The sequence below is a fragment of the Balaenoptera physalus genome (assembly GCF_965194825.1).
Source record: "Balaenoptera physalus genome assembly, chromosome: 19".
Lineage (NCBI taxonomy): Eukaryota > Metazoa > Chordata > Mammalia > Artiodactyla > Balaenopteridae > Balaenoptera > Balaenoptera physalus.
The window spans coordinates 59,641,829-59,647,850 of NC_138900.1; the positions used below are offsets into that span (position 1 = coordinate 59,641,829).

Below are 6,022 nucleotides of genomic sequence, written 5' to 3' on the forward strand. Positions count from 1 at the left end.
CACACAAATACACACGCACACATGCACACACATACATGACTTGATCTCAAAAATATACTTAGAAATATCTTTGTGGAAAACTCTTAAAATTAAATTAATTCTAAAAGAAGTGAAATACCATATCCTATATACCACTGTACAGATTTAAAAAAACTGCTCCTTCTGGCATCGGTATAACCTAATTCACTGTGAAAGAGTATTTAAGATTCATCAGATATGCCTTGGATCCCCAAGGAATTCACTTGCTGATGTCCTAAAGGCTAGTGTTATGTGGATGCCTTATATATAAATAAATCCTAGAAACCACATAAGAGCGAGGCTGGCATTGGGTATTTGTCTACAATTGATCCTTTTTCTCCTCTATCTCACTCCAGATGCCCTATTTTGGTTTACAAATTATATTCGTGCGTGTCACATGCACACACACGTATACAATAGCATAAGTATCTTGTATATGTGTGTGTAAGTATACACACATATAGTGTAAGTATCTTGTAACTTAAATACATTCCTAAAGCATGGGCTCAGCAAAGACACAGGTTTCCAAAAAACTGAGATCAGTTGCTTTAATAAACATATCGCGCACTTGATATAGTGGTTGTTTTCTTTTTTAGACTTGATTTATCTGTCACTTTCTTTCCAAATTTGATTTATTGGTCAATTTCTTTTCGATATTTGATTTATTGGCCAATTTCTCTTCAAGATTTGATTAAAACGCATTACATAAGTCTTTTCAGATCTATTTCTAAATATCATATATATTTCTAAGTATGGATGTTTAAAGTCTTTATTCATAAACGTTCTTGATTGATGCCTGTTTTTTCATTAGTTTTCTTTTTTTTTTTTTAACTCCAGGCAGTCATTTATTCCGTAATCGGAATCAGCATAAACAAACCATAAAGTCCAATTGTGTAATGAATTACTCACATCCCAGATTCACTGAAAGAAAGCAGCTTAACGTATAACAAGAATAGCTTGTGTGTGTGTGGGGGGGGGTGCGCTTGGTTGGTTGGTCTTCAATCTCTGGCTTTATAAATGCATTATAAAACACTTCCACAAGAAAAGCTTCTAGGTCGACATCTCCAGTGACCATCAATTAGTCTGTGGCTACATGGATGGCCTTGAAAATGGAGAGTCTTGGACCATTCTGGTAAGACATTTTATTTTAATGGACTCACGGTGTTCTGTTTCCTCTCTCCTCTTTGGCGCTTCTTTACAGACTTCCAGAGGAGCCCGTGCCTTGGTACCCTGCCCACCAGACTCGTGGACTCGTGAGAAGACAGCACAGCAGGACCCTGGGATGCCGGCTGCCCCAGGGAGGGTGGTCCACACCCCAGAAATCAGGCAGCAGCGTGGCAGAGCTGTGTTTGGGAGCCCGGAGCCTCACGCCTCTTCCCGTCCGTGGCCCTTAAACTTCTCTGGATGAGAAGGACGCTCACTAACTAGTTACCAACCAGTGTGCACCTCTGGGATTGTGGGATTGGGGCTGATCTGATTCATCTACACCAGCAAATACTATTCTTCAGAAAAGAAAGATCCTCTCCATCCTCCCCACCCACAGTCAAAAAAAGAGTCTTAGCCTGGTGTCTTCATCTGTAAAATAAGAAGCATCTTACTTACTGTGGAGGATGCTTGTAAGGATTACATGAGCACATGTATACAAAGTGCGGAGCCCAGGGTTCGCCGATGGTAGTGCTGTGATCTATTTCCAAGGAAGAGGATGGCTAACAACACAGGCCACGGAGAGGGTTCTGGGTGGCACTTCGGAGCAGCCCCGGCACGCCTCACCCACGCTGTGACGTCGTACTACAGACAACGCCCCACTGACGGCTGGGTAAACTGAGGCAAGGTCCATTAGCACCAGCGGAGCCAGACTCCACTCCAAGCTGGGGCCCAACCACTTTTTAGGACAGCCTGCTATACGACAAGAAAGCCACAAGACAGCGTCTGGGAAAGCATGCTGGAGCTCTAAGTTACTGAACTATTTTGGGTCATCAATGTCAAATGTAAGGTGAGGAACTTGTGTGCTTTCAGCAAGGACTGAACTCAATTGATTCTCTACCTGGCCCTTGGCGTGGCCGGCAAATCCCAGCTTCGATGACGCTGGCCACGTCCCCAGCGTGGACAGCTCCTTTCAGGTTGACACTCCTCTGAAAACGACCCCCTTTGGTTCCATTTGGTCCATCCGAAGCCTGACACCGATGTGGGTCATCTTGCAGCACCTGAAAAAGTGCCACGGCCAAAACCTTGGCAGAAAAGGCAAGAAGGAGTCACCTCCTCTTAGCAGCCCTGAATTCCACTAACCCGGAAGGTTAAAGACCATCGCCCTCTGTCTCCTGAATCTACAGATGGAATGCCATTCCCACGATGCCACCTTATGGAGCGATGATTCTGTAAATTAAGGTGGACCCCTAAAAGCAACTGGAGGGGAAGCAACCCCCCCAAATGGCTCCACTCCAAGGACGTGAGCTCCAAGCAGCTGAGTCCCTAGACACGGGCAATCTGGGCACTGGCGGTGCACGAGGCGAGAGAAGTCCTTTCCACCACTGACGCTCCACCCGCCTCTCTCCACTCCAGCCACACTGGCTTTTCCTCCTGCACGCGCTGTCCCCGCAAACCCTGAAACTCCCCGGGGATGGCTGCTGCCCACCGCTGTGTCTGCAGAGCCTGGAACCTGGCTGGTGTCTGATGCACACGCTGGCTCGACGTATAGGGACCACTAACCAAAATGAACCTGAACGTTATGCCCAAAGAGAGGGCATGTAGAGAGAAAGGAAGGAAAAGTGAAGTGACCGTGAAGATCTGCTGGGGGTTAGGTAGGAGGACAGAAGGGGGCGACATATTTATTCCCCTGCGCAAAGATTAGGGGAGAGGGGAAGGAGGGAGGGAGGGAGAGGGGGAGAGGGGGAGGTGGGGAGAGAGAGAAGGGGAAACTCTCCGCTCACCACACTTTCCAGCTGGGCTCCTGCGCTGCTTTCATCGCTGGGTCAGCTGATGAACTATTATTTCCAGCTCGCTGACTCCTCCCATCACAAAACCCTGCGAGATCTCACCCTGTGACAGCTCTCCACGTGGCCCTCGAGGATGGACACTCTCTGGGCTACATCAGCAGCTAGCTGAGCCTTATCACGGCCAAAAGTAGACAGCTTACGCCAGGGGCCACACCCGGCAGATGAGATTACCTTCCTTGCAATGAGGTCGAGCCTGAAACAAAAGCTGCTCTCCCCTTCTTCTCCTCACCGTCCTTACCAGGCTCACTGGCTGTGCTCACTGGGTGGAAATCACCCAGGTCGGGTATGGGAGGATTTCGTGCCCTCTAAGCTCTGGCTGGGGGAGGAGTCTCTTTCCGTTATTCTGCTCAAGTTTCAGGCACATGTAAGATTTCTTCTGTATGTAGGTTCCCAGCCAAATTATAAAGGGAGGCATATGCCAGAGGACCCTGGGGGAGTGGCAGTTATGGCTTAAGAAATAACCTCTCGGGACTTCCCTGGCGGTCCTGTGGTTAAGAGTCCGTGCTTCTACTGCAAGGGGCACAGGTTCGATCCCTGTTCGGGGAACTAAGATCCTGCAGGCCACGCGGCACAGCCAAAAAAAAAAAAGAAAAAAAAGAAATAACCTCTCTAGACTGAAGGTCACCCCCAGAACCACGGCACTGGGGGCACCACGGGCGGTTTCCACCGTGGCAGGTGCCATGGCACATCAAGAAGACCCCCGTGGCCCCGCAGACAGCAAGGCTGAGCGCGCAAACACCTTTGGGCACAGGCCCACTCCAGAACCACACAGCACGGGGCTACAGAGCACTGCCAAGGACCTAACCCAGTCCCCTCTCCTGAGGGATCACACCCCCGCTATTCCAGAGGGGTCCCCCAAGGAAGGATCCTCAGCCAGGATTCGCTCCCTCCCTCACCCCTCCCCACTGCCCTCCAACTACGTGCAGCGTCCGTGGTCCCTGAGTGGGTTTCTCCTCCTCTCCATCAGAAGGCCAGGCAGCAAAGGGCAGCCAATGCATCATTTCTAGTTTTGAAACAGGTTCATGCATGGCCATTCTCTCATTCATGGCTTCTCACCCCCCGCCCTTCTTGCATTGTTTTCATCACAGAAGTGCATGCCCAGTGCTCACTTAGAGAAGCCATGAGGGCACAATCAAGCTTGGGTCCTCCCCCTTTTCGTGAGATTCCCAAATTGGCCCTGACAATTAATTGCAAGTGAGAGGAACACGGACTCTGCTGTCTCTAGGATCTTTTGAAACTGAGGTCACGTCCCTCACTTCCCTGCTTGCAGTTGCATCCCTGTGTTGTAACCCTCTTTCATGGACCACCTAGTGGCCCAGAGCAGGAGTCAGCAAACCATGGTCTGGGGACCAGATCCTCACTGCCTGTTTTTGTTCAGTCAAAGAGCTAAGGATGGTTTTCACATTTTAAATCTGTTTTTAAAAATCCAAAGAAGAATATTTTGTGACACATGAAAATTACGTGAAGGTCAAACTTCAGTGTCTGCAAATGAAATGTATCTATAGCACACCCATTCATTTACACATCATCCAGGGATGCTTTCTCACTCCAGAGGCAGAGCTGAGTAGCTGTGACACAGCCAGCTGAAAATATTAGCTATCTGGCTGTTTGCAGAAAAATTCTGCCAACTCCCGATCAGGATTGGGCCTTGCTCTACCTAATTCTGCTTCCGGCTTCAACCCAGCTTTGCTGTTGTCTTTTCTATACACTGGGATTCTAAGGAAGATACATCTTCAAAATGTTTGTAGGATAAAACGCACCTTCCTTAGCTTGGTATAAAGACCTGAGACCTCCCTGCTCTGAGATGTACCTGCTCTAAGACCTACCTGGCCTGTCCACACGGCCATTCTGCTGTACCCTACTCTCAGGGCAAAGGGGAACGCTGGCTGTCCCGCAAAATGTCCTGCTCCCTTGTGCTCTGAGCCTTTGCACCTGCTGTTCTCTCATCTGAAACGCCCCCCCCCCCAACCGCCTGGGGAATTCTTGTCCTCCCATAAGACTATTTCAAGTCTTACCTCTTTCGTAACACTGTCTCAGCTCCCCAGTCATGTGACCCTCCCTCCGCCTCTCTGGCCCCTCCTTATTCCCTGCTCTGGACACGATCTCAGCCCTTATCATTTGGCTTCTTAAACCATGGCCTGCACTGCCAAGCAGCCGGCCCTGCCTTCTCCCCTCTTGGAGCCCCTGTCGCTGGACGGTGATTTCCGCGAGGGTGTTTTTTTCCCTTGTGGTCATGCTTCACAGTACTTAGCTCCAGGGCTGGGGCGTGCCAGTGAGAGGGCAGAACGCCCTCTGGTTCCAACGCCCGCCAGCCCTAATCCGCCAGATTCCGTTGTCACGCCAGTTAGATTTGTGGGCAAGAGCAGGGAGATGTGAGGGTCCCACACTTCCACAAGGCAGAGTTGAAGGAGCAGGGAGGTCTGGGAGGTGGGCAACTTGTGGTCTGAGTTTCCAACCTACGTGCCCTTTGAGCCTCAATTTCTCCACCTGCAAAATGGGTTATTAACATCCCCAATCTGGCAGATCTGAGAGGATTAAATGAAGCAGGAAGACAAAGTGCCTGGCACATAGCAGGTATGCCAGCTGTCACCCTGAACCTCTGCCTTGGCAACAGCTTTGGGTCTCTTTTGAGGGAGGCACCCATTCCCCTCAAGGCACAGTGTCTCAAACTTTCTATAAAGTAAGAAAAACCCACTTTGCCCAGAGTGGGTGAATAGCCTCCAAAGGACCCCAGTCCCTCTGAGCCGCTGGCCCAGAGCTAGAGACCACTGAGAGGAGAGGCCGGTATGAGCACATCTGGGGGCTTCTGGAACCTTATGCCACCCCAGTTACGGAAGCCTCCTTCGGGGGGAAGCCCTGGCAGACAGCCTGGAGTCAGCTTGGGCTTAGAAAGCACCTCTGTCAAGGAGATGCCTCAGCACGCCATCTCTGCAACACAGGCTGCCATTTTCCAGGAGCCCGGGGACCGCTGCAGCTGAAGTGAGCCGGGGGCCAGCCCTGCACCCAGCAAC

At 50.2% G+C, this 6,022-nt stretch overlaps 1 protein-coding gene across 1 annotated transcript in view; it reads right to left on the reverse strand.

Annotated features, from left to right (window-relative positions):
* The window catches only part of MAF (MAF bZIP transcription factor), a 356,505-nt gene that overhangs the window by 306,874 nt on the left and 43,609 nt on the right, over positions 1 to 6,022 (reverse strand). The gene's annotated exons all lie outside the window — the stretch shown is intronic.